The sequence below is a fragment of the Leptodactylus fuscus genome, chromosome 1, assembly GCF_031893055.1.
Source record: "Leptodactylus fuscus isolate aLepFus1 chromosome 1, aLepFus1.hap2, whole genome shotgun sequence".
Taxonomy (NCBI): Eukaryota; Metazoa; Chordata; class Amphibia; order Anura; family Leptodactylidae; genus Leptodactylus; species Leptodactylus fuscus.
Genome location: NC_134265.1, coordinates 287,167,736 through 287,183,440, shown reverse-complemented (window position 1 = coordinate 287,183,440; position 15,705 = coordinate 287,167,736). Strand labels below are relative to the sequence as shown.

The following is a 15,705-nucleotide window of genomic DNA, read 5'->3' as shown; positions in this document are numbered from 1 at the left end:
TTACCAGGAGGGGATTGGTTAACTGATTTTGGGGGGGTGGGGGGGAATGTCATTTTTGGACAACTGTCTTGTGTAGGAAACATTATGTATGAAATTGTGGATAAAAGGATTACGTACAGGGCTGTGGAGTGAGAGTCAGTGTTGACCCTGACTCTGGCTTCAAAATAAAATATTCAGATCAATATTGATATATACAAATGTTATTGTTTGTATAAGGAAAAGTCCCTGCTAATTGTCATTCATTCTGCTTACTGTCAGTGGATAAAAATCAGTCCATGCTCATGTGATGGACAATTCGTGGTCTTGTCATATACAGTACACAAAGATGCACGGCTCATTATACTAAGGCCTCGTTCACATCTGCGTTTCGTATTCCTTCAGCTGGCGAAAAATATAAGCGTTATGCTCGATCTTCAGAAGCATTTCACCTGGTAACTCCCATTAAAGTGGATGAAAAGCAGAAACTTTACAATTCCTATTTGCACATTATGCTGTGGATTCTGCAGCAGAATTTGGTCAAGCAGAAGCCGTGGGAACATACTCTTACACTAGGGTCATACCTGCGCTCGGGTTTTCGTTCCCCAAGCGGACCCAAAAATGGAAACCCTATCAGCTTATAGATTACTAGCTTTTACCCGCGACTTCGTCTGCGGTGATTTGAGAATTGGGCGGACACAGACGTGTGAAACTGTAAAAGTGCTTTAAAAAGTTTGGTGGGATAGCAATTGTGATGTGTTATATTGTGTATGTAGTAATACAGACAATGTGATGTGTTATATTGTGTATGTAGTAATACAGACAATGTGATGTGTTATATTGTGTATGTAGTAATACAGACAATGTGATGTGTTATATTGTGTATGTAGCAATACAGACAATGTGATGTGTTATATTGTGTATGTAGTAATACAGACAATGTGATGTGTTATATTGTGTATGTAGTAATACAGACAATGTGATGTGTTATATTGTGTATGTAGTAATACAGACAATGTGATGTGTTATATTGTGTATGTAGTAATACAGACAATGTGATGTGTTATATTGTGTATGTAGTAATACAGACAATGTGATGTGTTATATTGTGTATGTAGTAATACAGACAATGTGATGTGTTATATTGTGTATGTAGTAATACAGTCAATGTGATGTGTTATATTGTGTATGTAGTAATACAGACAATGTGATGTGTTATATTGTGTATGTAGCATACCTCCCAACTTTTGAAGAACCGAAAGAGGGACAAAATGTGCGGCGCGCTAAGCGCGCCGCGGCAAATTTAGCCCCGCCCACTTTTGTGTTGACTCCGCCCACTCGTTAATTTTTCATGTGCCCGCACACAGTATAATCCTCCTACAGTCACCCGTAAATTATATGTCCCCCCCTCTATCTCTCCCCCAGTTTCATATACACCCTTCATCTGCCCCCAGTTTCATGTCCCTCTTCCATCTCTGCCCCCAGATTCATGTCCCTCCATCTCTGCCCCCAGATTCATGTCCCCACATCTCTGCCCCCAGATTCATGTCCCTCCATCTCTGCCCCCAGATTCATGTCCTCTCCATCTCTGCCCCCAGTGTCATGCCGTCCTCTCCATCTCTGCCCCCAGTGTCATGCCGTCCTCTCCTTCATCTGCCCCCAGATTCACGTTCCACCTCCACATTAAACTTACCTTCTCCTCCGCTCCCTCGCCGCTCTCTGCCCGCCTCTCTCACTGACACATGCGGCTGAAGGAAGGAGCTGACACAGGTCAGCTCCTCGCTTCGCCGCTGCCCGCGTCTCTCCCTGACACACGCGGCTGAAGCTGCTCGCGTGCTCGCTTCGCCGCTGCGTCTCTCTCTCTCGCTGACACATGCGGCTGAAGCGAGGAGCTGACCTGTGTCAGCTCCTCGCTTCGCTGCTGCCGCCGGCTCCTGGCGTGTACATCGCGTCTACAAGCCAGGAGCCGGCGGCAGCAGCGAAGCGAGGAGCTGACACAGGTCAGCTCCTCGCTTCAGCCGCATGTGTCAGCGAGAGAGAGAGACGCAGCGGTGAAGCGAGCACGCGAGCAGCTTCAGCCGCGTGTTTCAGGGAGAGAGGCGGGCAGCGGCGAAGCGAGGAGCTGACCTGTGTCAGCTCCTTCCTTCAGCCGCATGTGTGTTCAACTCAGATCTGCGTCCTCTGGACACAGATCTGAGTTGAAATCAGGACATACCTCCCTCCAACCGGGACCGCGGGACATGTCACCCAAATCGGGACTGTCCCGCGGAAATCGGGACGGTTGGGAGGTATGTATGTAGTAATACAGACAATGTGATCTGTTATATAGTGTAAAGCTATATGTAAATGTGAGTGAGTAGAGTGAGGGCTACTCCTGAGGTGACAGTAAGGAGTGTGCAGGCAGGTTGAGGCAGGAAATGCCAGGCAGTGTGTGTGAGTCTATAGCTGGGGCTAGGAGTCCTGCTTTTGTGAGTGCCTTGCTAGGAAGCCATGTTGTTTAGTGGCACCAAAAGTAGCCTATGACTCAATCCTAAGGGAAAACTATGTTTGTGGAAAATTGCACGCAAATCCGTCCAGGCGTTTTAGCGTGATTGAGGAACAAACATCCAAACTCACAAACATGCAAACATCCAAACATCGGTCTGCTGAGTTTCTGGCCGGTTTCCATCTTAAAAATGTGGAGAGAAAAGGGCTGCTTGTATTTTTCAAGCAGAATGGGGGATGGAATCTCTGAGTAGGCAACAAGCGCAGATGTGAACCCTGCCTTATTGCTTCTTACTAACCATGTCTGCCAGCCATTTATAAAGGAGCCAGCTGTGGTTAATTAATGGTTTGGCTACCAAGTCCCTGACTATGTGGCTCTCTACACTTGATGTATGGACCAGATGAGTTATATAATAAAAGCTGTAAGTGTGAAGCGCAGCATACGTTCGCCACATGGAGAAACATGTATACAAGAAAAAAATTTTTACCTCACTGTGGCTCACATATTAAACAGTCCGCTGCAGGTCATCTTGCCTTACTGTTTACACATTAAATCATTAATTATTTATATGGTATTCAGTAGGCAACATGACGTTTGTTGTAATTGAATCATACATTTACTTTTCAGTGAAAGCTATTTGTTCAATGGGAAAACCTAAAAATGTTCAATTACCTAAGTGCGTGCCATGCTCTATTTTCCAGATACACATTGAAGTACAGAAAAATCCAGTATGCACGCAAGTATAAACAAGCAGTGTAGCATGCTTGTTGGGAAACGAAGCACACAGACCACTTGGTTAGGATAGCTAAAAAACACTGAAGAATAAACATAGCTGGAAAGCAGTGGAAAAAAATGCAGCAAAAACATTTTCTTGCTTTACTGCTTTTTCATTATTTCCTTCTTCATCCCATAGAAGTCTAAGGGAACAATGTAGGATTTCTGCTGCATTTTTCAAAAAAATACACATTTGAGATTATACAATATTTCATTAACTTTGTTGGTACTTTAAAACAGTGTTTCCGCAGCGTGTGGTCTTTTTGGTGACTTTTGGCTTTCAGATTGGATAAAGATTGGGAAAACTGAGAAACTCATGGGAGGTCTGAAATGCGTCACCTCAGTATGGTGGACTTATGCACCATATATTTTGTGTACATTGCGGATGCCACGTGTGGTTAGGGTTCACACTGCATTGCATTCCGTTCAGAAGGTGTCTGTTTAAAAAAAAACAAAAAAAAAAACAAAACGGACACCTATCATAACAGACGCAAACGGACAGTGACTGATGGCTATCAGTTACTGTCCGTTAGAAGTCCATTGCCCATAGACTTCAATGTTAAAAAAATAATGGATACTTGCTATCTGTTTTTTCAAACGGACAGAAAAGTCCTGCATGTAGCATTTTTTTATCCACTTGAAAAAATGGGCATGGGTGTAAACGGACACAAGATAAAATCTCACTGAAATAAATGGAAATTTCAAACGGAATAGCTAGTATCCGTTGCTAAAATCTTGTAAGGATAATAGCCACGAACACTGCTGACGGAATCCAATGGTGTGTGAATGCCCCCTAAGGCCCCACATAGCAGGCCCCCCAAAAAAATGTGCATCACGGCTTTTCCCACATCGCTTTTCACAGAAAGTCAGCAGAATTCTCCTCTGCTGACTTTCTGCTTCCAGTATACCTATAATACCCGGAGTTTCTATAGGTACAATTGACATGCTACAATATCTAAAACCGCGACGGTTTTAGAATTTGCAACAGTTCCACTGCACATATTTTTCTGCAATGTGTGGATGTGATTCGCTAGAGTCCCATCCACCTTGCAGGGACTGTAAGGGTATGTTCACACAGAGTTTTTTGCTGGCGGATGTTGACGCGGAATCTGCCTCAAGATCCGCCTGCAAAAATGGCTCCCATTGACTTCTATGGAAGCCGCTTGCTTTTCTTTTTTCCACTAGCTAGTAGCGGGAAAAAGAAGGGACATGACATATCTTGCCGCGGAGTCCGTGGCTAGGTCAACCGTGGCGTTCGCGGCTTGAGACACACTCCTGTTTAGGCCCATTCATTCGGCCTCATCAGGAGTGAGATGCCACGAAGGATTGCCAATGGACTTCATCGGCATCCCGTCGTGGCTATCCGCGCAGAAGTTTACACGGTGGAAACCATTTTCTGCCATGTGAACATACCCTAAAACAACACGTGGGGCCCCGACTTTAACCCCACACAAAGTTCTGAACTAACAAATCCTTGTTTGTGCAAAGTACATTACAGTACACCCCGAGCAGGATGCATTCATTGAAACTGTAGAGGGAGCAATCACTTTAAATAGCTCTAACCACAGGGGCTAGACTGCAACATCTAAGTAGTTTTACAAATAAAATGGAAAAATAGACCTATTTCTTCTTCTTAATGAAAAAAATAAAAAAAGCACACAATTGGTATTGCCACATCTGTACCAACCCCTTAAATAAAATTAGCACATTACGTATTCCCCTTGAAAAATGCCATAAACCTTAACATTCAGATGCCAGAATTGATGTTTTTTGTTCATCTCATTTCTCAAAAACCAAAAGTAATAAAATCAGTTCCAAAAGTCTCATGTGACAACACAATATACAAGGTGTCATAAAGTTACATTGAAACAAAGTGTAAAACGTTATGGATGCAGAGAGGGATAAAACGTTCCTGGTTTGAGGCGAAAATGCATTAAATCGATGAAGGGTTGAAATGCACATAAGGCACCAGAGTTATGTGCCAGGAATATTTATCTGTGCCATCAATTCAAAATCTCCAATAAAAAGGTGACATTTTTAGTAGGGGGTTAAGAGTGGCATTCTGTGTGTGCCATCTGTTGCTTGTTTTTTTAGCTTTAAGTTAAAGAGACCATGTTAGCTTACTTGACATGTTTGTTTTAGTAAATACTTGTACTCCGCATGAAATAATAGTTCTAGACCATCTTCTATGATATCTCTATGCTGTATGTACGTTGACATTTGTGTGTTATATATGGATCACACCCCAGTAGGATGGGGTAATAGGATTAAGGTTAAGGCCACATGTAGCAGGCCTAGGTGAAAAAGCGCTGTAGGAGAAACCACAGCAGATTGTAGATTGTGAGCCCCATATAGGGATCACAATGTACATTTTTTTCCCCATCAGTATGTCTTTATGGAATGGGAGGAAATCCATGCCAACACGGGGAGAACATACAAACTCCTTGCAGATGTTTTTCCTGGCAGGATTCGAACCCAGGACTCCAGCGCTGCAAGGCTGAAGTGCTAACCACTGAGCCACCGTGATGTTCCCTTAGTCCACACAGTTTTTTAATGCAGACTTTATGCTTTAATTATACCCTTGGGGAAACCGTTGATGTTTTCGGAGGTATAATTGACATGCTGCGATTTCCAAAAACGCAATGATTTTCAAAATCACTGGCATTTCCACTGCACATATTTTTTCGCAGTGTGTGAATTCTAATTTGCAGGGTCTGTAAAACACTGCGGCATTTGCACCATGTGGGGCCCTGGCCTAAACAAAAACACAACAAAGAAAAGATACTCTAGATTTTATTTTATGTGATATACAAGTATTATTTAAAACAGACATGTCGGGAGAGGTTTGTGTATATATTGTGGGGAATCACTCAGGTAGATGCTCGGTAGCAGTGCAGGAAACAGGGAAACAGAGAATGGGTTGCACACAAGTTCAGTCTTTATTCACTTGCGGCGCATAAACTGCCTTTGCAAAGGCATAAGCAAACAAAACAAAAGCCTTCTCGGCTGAGAACTAACTATACATAAGAAAACTCTTCCCTGACTATTCAGGAGTCTGGCTACCAGACTCCTGCCTTGGCAACAACAACGGGTGACACTGTACCTGCTTTGTAGGTTCGGTCTGGACAGGTCAGCTCTGTCACTGTGCTGCCACACTCATAGTCTTCACACACACAAACTAATATACGGCCTTGATTAGTCAGCTGACCTCCCTGGTGTGGGCCTTTACCAAACACCCTTTAGCTGCCTGACTGGGACATACCTGTCTTCCCAGACCACACCCCTCACTCTCTCACAATATGTGTGTGTGTGTATATATATATATATATATATATATGTATATATATCGATAATCGTCTGGTTCCATTGATTGTTATAAAAGACTGTATACTTGTGCCTATCAGAAGAAGGGAATATATCTTTAACGTGGGGATAGTTATATTTTTATATATGTTACATGTCTTTCAATCTGTAATTTACACTCTCAACAGTCTCTTACAATGCAGAACACTATTTCAAGGTAATCCCTAGGCTTAATATTCACTCACCCCATCAAAATGTCAGAAATTTGATTCTAGGAAACGAAAAGCAAGCGCCGCAATACATAATAACCAGATCATCACTACGGAAATGCAGACCAATATAACATCTGGACATTGATGTATCATGAAGTAAATTGCTACACTCAGACTAGTCCAGAGCAGCGATTGATGTCACTTTTTATATAGTGAAATATGACTGACACTAGAAAACTTGTCACCTACTCAAATATTGTGATTTTACTCTCTATATCTATTTGTACTTGTGTGAAAGTTCCAGAAAAATATCTACACTTGTCAAACCGATCCATAAATTAGCTTTTAGTGTTCTTCTCCATACTGCTTTGCAGAGGAAGAGCTAGCCCATCACTTTTAGAAAGCTTACAGGGGTCTCATCTCCGTAGTCCATTTGTTTTGAATTGTTGAATTCGTAGATCAAAACCCAGTGTCAAAATGCAAATTCCCATAATTTGTGATAATTTTAAGAAAGGCCCCTCTTAATATTGTACAAATTGTCAATCATCACAACTTGAAACATGCTCCAATAAGCATTTGAAAACCATATTGCATACATGTCAGCTTGATTTTCCATCACATCATGGCCACACCTATGGGGTTATTCATCTTTGTAATATTGAAGGTCTATCCCTATGATAGGCAATCAATATGAGATCTGCAGGAGTCTGACAATCGGGATCCCTACAGAACAGCTGTTCCAAGAGAATTTGTTTTCTGGTCATGTTTACATGCCCCATTAAAGTCTATTATTATTATTTATTTATATAGCACCATTAATTCCATGGTGCTTTACATTTGGGGGTTACATACAATACACAGAATATACAGGTAGATATAATACTAACAATGACTGACTGGCACAGTGGGGTAGAGGGCCCTGCCCGCGAGGGCTTACAATCTAAAGTCTATTATCTAAAGTCACTGCTACTCTTTGTCCTTTAATATCTGTGATCTAAACTTTCATTAGACCAATAGCTTTTGCACAGTCTGTTTAGCCGAATATCTGTTTTCAATGCAGAAAGTGGAGAAAACTGTTATCTGTCATGTCTGACAGGTCTTTATCTCGAGGGAGAGCAAAAGGATCAGTCTTCGAAATTTGACACACCCCATACACATTAGTTAGTCAGTTTGTCCCACCATAATTGCCAGGATTGTCCTTTTTTTTTCTTTGATTTGTATGGGGACAAATAGTCTGACTTTAATAGGAAATGTAGAAAATGTATAAACCTCACTTGTTTTGGTAGAAAATGTGAATAAAAATGGCTGTTATTTTGGAAACCTGGAGTAAAACTGCATGTATGTGACCTTGTGTAACAATGTTATCCACAGCGCCAATGTCTTTAAGCTGACATACAGCAGTGAAGACAAATGGTTGGGTTGTTATGGAAACCTGGAGTAAAGCTGTGTGTATGTAGAGACTAAGTGCCTGCGAGCTTTTATTGGCTAATAGGGAACATTTGACCTTGTGTATGGCATATGGCAGTGAAATATGAGTGAAAGACTTCTAATGGATAATGACGGTTTTTTTGGGATACTGTATCTCAGTAATGGTACATCCTAGAGACCTGAGTCACAGTCTAAAAACTTCCTGGACATCTGATGTACCTGTGTGCCAAATTGGGTGAAGAAGATCAATCCTGTCATTTGGTCGCACATAAAGTACAGACAGACAAACTCATTTTGAGATATATATACACTCACCGGCCACTTTATTAGGTACACCATGCTAGTAACGGGTTGGACCCCCTTTTGCCTTCAGAACTGCCTCAATTCTTCGTGGCATAGATTCAACAAGGTGCTGGAAGCATTCCTCAGAGATTTTGGTCCATATTGACATGATGGCATCACACAGTTGCTGCAGATTTGTCGGCTGCACATCCATGATGCGAATCTCCCGTTCCACCACATCCCAAAGTTGCTCTATTGGATTGAGATCTGGTGACTGTGGAGGCCATTGGAGTACAGTGAACTCATTGTCATGTTCAAGAAACCAGTCTGAGATGATTCCAGCTTTATGACATGGCGCATTATCCTGCTGAAAGTAGCCATCAGATGTTGGGTACATTGTGGTCATAAAGGGATGGACATGGTCAGCAACAATACTCAGGTAGGCTTTGGCGTTGCAACGATGCTCAATTGGTACCAAGGGGCCCAAAGAGTGCCAAGAAAATATTCCCCACACCATGACACCACCACCACCAGCCTGAACCGTTGATACAAGGCAGGATGGATCCATGCTTTCATGTTGTTGACGCCAAATTCTGACCCTACCATCCGAATGTCGCAGCAGAAATCGAGACTCATCAGACCAGGCAACGTTTTTCCAATCTTCAATTGTCCAATTTCGATGAGCTTGTGCAAATTGTAGCCTCAGTTTCCTGTTCTTAGCTGAAAGGAGTGGCACCCGGTGTGGTCTTCTGCTGCTGTAGCCCATCTGCCTCAAAGTTCGACGTACTGTGCGTTCAGAGATGCTCTTCTGGCTACCTTGGTTGTAACGGGTGGCTATTTGAGTCACTGTTGCCTTTCTATCAGCTCGAACCAGTCTGGCCATTCTCCTCTGACCTCTGGCATCAACAACGCATTTCCGCCCACAGAACTGCCGCTCACTGGATGTTTTTTCTTTTTCGGACCATTCTCTGTAAACCCTAGAGATGGTTGTGCGTGAAAATCCCAGTAGATCAGCAGTTTCTGAAATACTCAGACCAGCCCTTCTGGCACCAACAACCATGCCACGTTCAAAGGCACTCAAATCACCTTTCTTCCCCATACTGATGCTCGGTTTGAACTGCAGGAGATTGTCTTGACCATGTCTACATGCCTAAATGCACTGAGTTGCCGCCATGTGATTGGCTGATTAGAAATTAAGTGTTAACGAGCAGTTGGACAGGTGTACCTAATAAAGTGGCCGGTGAGTGTATATAAGAGATACATGGAACTCTAAGCCAGTCTTTTTAGATTATTGGATCTTGGCTTTCTTTTCTCTCTCTCTCTCTCTCTCTCTCTCTCTCTCTCTCTCTCTCTCTCTCTCTCTCTCTCTCCCTCTCATAACAGAAATCACCCCCATCTCATTGCCATAATTAACTCTTTCCTTGTTAAAAAATGTCCCCACAGGATAATAACACTGAGTTCTGCTGCTTGGACCCCTGTAGCCAGTGTTCAGCACCACTGCGGTGTCACGGCTGTTTGTTCTGACACTACACATAAAATATTATATTCTGCTGCTGTAGCCATGTCATATCACCTTCACACCTTGAAATCGCTCTCTTTCATTCATTTCTTTAAATAGTAGCTTTGCCTTTGAGCAGCCTTTTGCATTTATATAGAAAGTATATAGCTATAGAGAAAGTCAAATGTTGATTTAGCTTCTATATTACAGTGTTATCCCCATGTCACAATATTGTACAGAGATGTCATATGTAGACTAACTACAATGGCCGTGGTTGTGAACATAGATATATAGAATGTGGAAGAGGGTCACAGGGTTAAAAATTCCACTTTCAGTGACTAGTAACCTTTTGGACACCCCTGATATCACAGGATATGATGCCTGTGTCCTGCAGAAATAACTACTTAGAACAGCAATCCTTTGTAAATCTGCTCTGCTCTACGAGCGCTCTGTGGCCTTGTGCCTGGCAATAAATTGGTGCTCTGTGGTTTGCACCATATGCGGACATTCACTGTACAGCAGGATACAGTATATACAGGGCTTTGTGACTTTTTCCCTATTTGAGGGCCCTGTGGTTTGTAGGTGTTATAGGGCAATGACTGGCACTGCTGCAGTAACGGCATTTTGTGAATACAATTGAAGCAAAGTTCATACTTTGTGGTTTTCGACTTGTTTTTCTCCATATTTTTTCACACGTATAATCCCAAGGTATTTATATTAACATGAATAAGATGAAGTATGTTTTGGTTGTTTTAAGATATAGTCCTCATCATTTGTGTCTGGGTTACATGACTTCAACTCTCACATAAATCAGAGCGTATGAGAAAAGCACTTTTGTTCAGTGTTTTTCCAGCACAAGATAACATTTGGCAGTATATGGTGTTTATATTGTGACTATATTGCAGAAATATCCTGCCCTCAAAGCAACACAAGGAACAATGACTTCTTAGTCCAAAGGCTACATAATACATTATATATAATGTAACATATATATATATATATATATATATATATATATATATATATATATATATATATATCATATTGTACAAAATGGAGCTTTTGTGGAGCAAAGGTAAACACGATGATGTGCGTATATTTTTATGCACAGCATTACATGTCTTTCTTATTTTCCAAGTATGTATAAATATTGCAGTAATAGAGTATACAGCTTTTATTCCCTTTTAGTCATATTCAGGACACTGGTTGGGTTAATACATTTCAAGAACATTAAATAAATCCTTTATTTATGTGCATGGGAATCTGTAGAATAAATTGCTAGCTGTGGGGCTTATGAATCATATCACACCGATGATGCAGCGTGGCAGCAGAATACATTTAAATGAAGTTCGCAAATGGAAAAAATGAAATGAAAGTGCTGTCCATGAAAATAAACATAAAAGAAAATAGTGATTTTATTTTCTGTGATATGTTGGTTTTCCTCTCCAGAGGTGAAACATAAATCAAATATTATCACAACCATTTGTTCTGATCTTTGAAGATTTACTATTTTTTTTTCCGTTGTATCTATTGCATTGTAATTGCTGAGAACAATGGAAAATATCAGATGTTCAAATTTTGGTATTTTTTTTTTTTCTTAGGGATCCAGATGTAACCCAGTTGAGCATTAAAATAGTTAAAAGGAAGACTCTAAACCTATATTCACATGACCATGGTGGAAACGGTCACAGCCATTTTGCACCTGAGCAGCGGCTGTTATTTTACATCTTGTCCATTTTCACAGATTTCTCCATACACCCTTCCCTCCTTGACAACGGACTGTCAAAATATTGTTCATGTGTAATCCCCATTAACCAAAATTAATGAAATTATTAAAATTTATGTGACCTTATGACTGTCGTGTGTATACAGGCTTAGGCCACATGTTTTGGAAATGCAGAGTTTTTGGCAGTAATGCAACAGGAAATAATGCTACTTTTTACAGTACCTGCAAAGTGAATGAGATTTTGTGTAAGCACATCCACACACACACACAAAAAAAAGTGTTTTCAGCAAGCTTTTTTTTTCAGTGCGGAAAATTCAGCGCCAAATACAGTGCCATTTTCCTCTGTGTGAATGGATCCTTAAAAGGGTCCATTCACACAGAGGAAAATGTTAAAAGCCTCCCATTGACTTCAATGGGTTCCTTTTTCTGCTAGCAGAAAAAGGAACCAATTGAAGTCAATGGGAGACTTTTTTTTCAGCACTGAAATTCCGCACCAAATTCCTCACCATTTTCCTCCGTGTGAATGGACCCTTAGGCTTAAAGGGATTGGCCACTTTCAGACCAATATTAACAAACAAATGTACAATAAAAGATATACAATTTACGGTCTATGGTTATGTGATTTACGGTCCATGGTCATGTGATGAGCGCACAGGTGCCGCTCGTTACAGTCACAACACAGTAATCAGACATCTGCCTGGTAATCAGCTGTGCACCTGTGTACTCATCACATGACCATGGACCGTAAATCACATGACCATGGTCAGAGTTTTATCCACTAGAAGTAACAGAATGAATGACAGCAAGCAGAGATCTAGAAAACCGTGAGGAATTGATACAGAAAGTATATTGGAAAATTGTATATCTTTTTTTGTACATTTGTTTGTCAATATTGGTCTGAAAGTGGCCAACCCCTTTAACCCCTTCCCGCCGATGGCATTTTGTGATTTTCGTTTTTCGTTTTTGACTCCCCTCCTTCTAAACCCCATAACTTTTTTATTTCTCCGCTCCCAGAGCCATATGAGGTCTTAATTTTTGCGGGACAAATTTTTCTTCATGATGCTACCATTAATTATTCTATATAATGTACTGGGAAGCAGGAAAAAAATTCAGAATGGGGTGGATTTGAAGAAAAAATGCATTTCTGCGACTTTCTTACGGGCTTTGGTTTTACGGCGTTTACTGTGCAGCCAAAATGACATGTCCCCTATATTCTGTGTTTGGGTACGGTTCCAGGGATACCAAATTTATATGGTTTTATTTACATTTTGACCCCTAAAAAAAATTCCAAAACGGTGTTAAAAAAAATTTTTTCTAAAAGTCGCCATATTCCGACGGCAATAACTTTTTTATACGTAAGTGTACGGGGATGCATAGGGCGTCTTTTTTTGCGGGGTCGGGTATACTTTTTAGTTCTACCATTTTCGGGAAATGTTACTGCTTTGATCACTTTTTATTCAAATTTTTATCAGAATCAAAACAGTGAAAAAACGGCGGTTTGGCACTTTCGACTATTTTTACCGCTACGGCGTTTACCAAACAGGAAAAATATTTTTATAGATTTGTAGAGGGCGCGATTTCGGACGCGGGGATACCTAACATGTATATGTTTCACAGTTTTTAACTACTTTTATATGTGTTCTAGGGAAAGGGGGGTGATTTGAACTTTTAATTCTTTTTATATTTTTTTATATTTTTTTTAATTTTTTTTTTTTTTTTTTTGCATTTATTAGACCCCCTAGGGGTGTTGAACCCCAGGGGGTCTGATCACTAATGCAATGCATTACAATGCTAATGCATTGCAATGCATTGCAAAAAATCATCATCTCTTTTGCAGGCTGCATACACCAGCCTGCAAAAGAGAGAATTTGCAGACCGGCTGGGAGCCTTTAACAAGGCTCCCGGCTGTCATGGCAACATGACGTCGGCATTGGAGCATGCTCCAGGAGCCGGCGATCCCTGCCAAAATGGCGGCGCCCATGCACCGCCGGGAAAATGGCGCCTCCGGCGCCTTTGACAGCAGCGCCGGAGGGGTTAATGCCTCCAATCGGTCCGGGGACCGATTGGAGGCATTAGAGCCGGTTGTCTACTGCTTAAAGCAGTAGACACCCGGCGGCTATGGCGGCCGCCCGGCTCCCGGGCGGTCGCCATAGTTACAGACCCGACATGCGCCGTACTATTACGGCGCATGTCGGGAAGGGGTTAAAGAGGACCTTTCACCATATCTGGGCACAGGCAGTGTTATATACTGCCAGAAAGCTGACAGTGCGCTGAATTCAGCGCACTGTCGGCTTTCCCGATCCGTGCCCGGTGTAAAGCGCTATCGGTCCCGGTACCGTAGCGCTTTACAGTCAGAAGGGCGTTTCTGACCATTAGCCAGAGACGTCCTTCTGCCTCGCGGCGCCAATCGCGCTGTACTGTGGAGCCGGGAGGAACGCCCCCTCCCGCTCCTGATAATGCTAGTCTACAGACAAGCTGTGTGAGCAGAGGGAGGGGGCGTTCCTCCCCGCTCCACAGTACAGCGCGATTGGCGCCGCGAGGCAGAAGGACGTCTCTGGCTAATGGTCAGAAACGCCCTTCTGACCATAGAAGAGCTACGGTACCGGGCCGTAAGCTCTTCACACCGGGCACAGATCGGGAAAGCCGACAGTGCGCTGAATTCAGCGCACTGTCAGCTTTCTGGCAGTATATAGAACTGCATGTGCCCAAAAGTGGTGAAAGGTCCTCTTTAAGCTGTCAGTACACTGCTGGTGGCTGTCTGCTAAGCCCTCATTCAGCTGACTCATTCCTCCCTGTAAATGAGCTCTCAACCAAGCATGCATGTATTCTGAATGGGAAGAGGGGAGTAAAATGCTAGCAGTGGCTGGAGGTGGCTTATCTACTCCTGTTGTAATCATACTGTATGATCTTTCTCCCCCAGACACCTATTGGTATGGGATACTTAGGTTGCCCCCATATACATTAGATAGTTGGCCAGTCCTGAAGAATTCAGTAGGTTAGGCTGCCATTAACATAATGCTCATGACCAGTCAAAAAATGAGAAGTAGACAGCCATTTACAGATGTATATAGTTTTCCAAAATGAATCAAAATGAGCTTAGGCCTCAACCCAGCTGAATGCATCATCATGTCCTACTCAGTATATTGGTCATTTTCTCAATTTCTGAAACTCAGAACCCATTGATTTATAATGGTGTCAGTTTCATATTTGATGGGAATAATACTGTTTATGTTACAATGACCCAAGCGCTGTGATGGACCCTATTATATAGGTAAACATGGTCTCCACCAAACCCCTGTGGTATTCATTTTTACCAGCTGTAGATTTGGAAAATACAAAGCCTTTAATAAACCCTGTAAAATTTAAAATAAACCAGCTGCAATACATAAAAAAGACAAGTGGCCAAAGAAACCAAAAATTCCCCCCAAAATTATCTAAGGTCAGTACAGGTAGTGATAGGTACCCTAAATAAGATAAGATAAATAGTGTCTCTAGCTTTGTATATCCAGAAAAATAAGGGGTCACTGATGTCAGTGGTACTAGAGCTAGTGATACATCTAGTAATATACTAAGTTGGATAAACACAGACATACAGTAGTCCAAGCTATGAAAGTTGTAAGTGAACAAGTTCCAGATCAGCATGCATGAAGGAGTTTTTTCATCTAGGCAAGTTATTTATTATCCACAGGATAGGGGATAACGTGCAGATCGGTGGGGATCAGAGAAGAGGGGATCTTTGTACTTGGGTCTGAAGAGAGCAGTGGTTAAGCATCGCACACTATGGATTTGCAGAACAGGGATGGAATATTTCCACAGCCTCATATGGAATATGCACGTCAGTTCCGGGCACAAGTTCATAGAAAGGATTCCCTGGAGTTAGAAAATGTACAACAATGATAAGGGGCATCAATGACATCAGTAATATGGAGGGATTCAGAGAATTAGATCTGTTTAGTTATGAGAAGGAACATCTAAAGAGGTTGGAGGTGTTATGAATAACCTGTATTGTGTGTTTGTATAT

The 15,705-nt window shown here is 41.9% G+C and overlaps 1 protein-coding gene across 3 annotated transcripts in view; it reads left to right on the top strand.

Moving 5' to 3' along the window:
- The window catches only part of MAP9 (microtubule associated protein 9), an 80,598-nt gene that overhangs the window by 36,590 nt on the left and 28,303 nt on the right, over nucleotides 1-15,705 (top strand). The gene's annotated exons all lie outside the window — the stretch shown is intronic.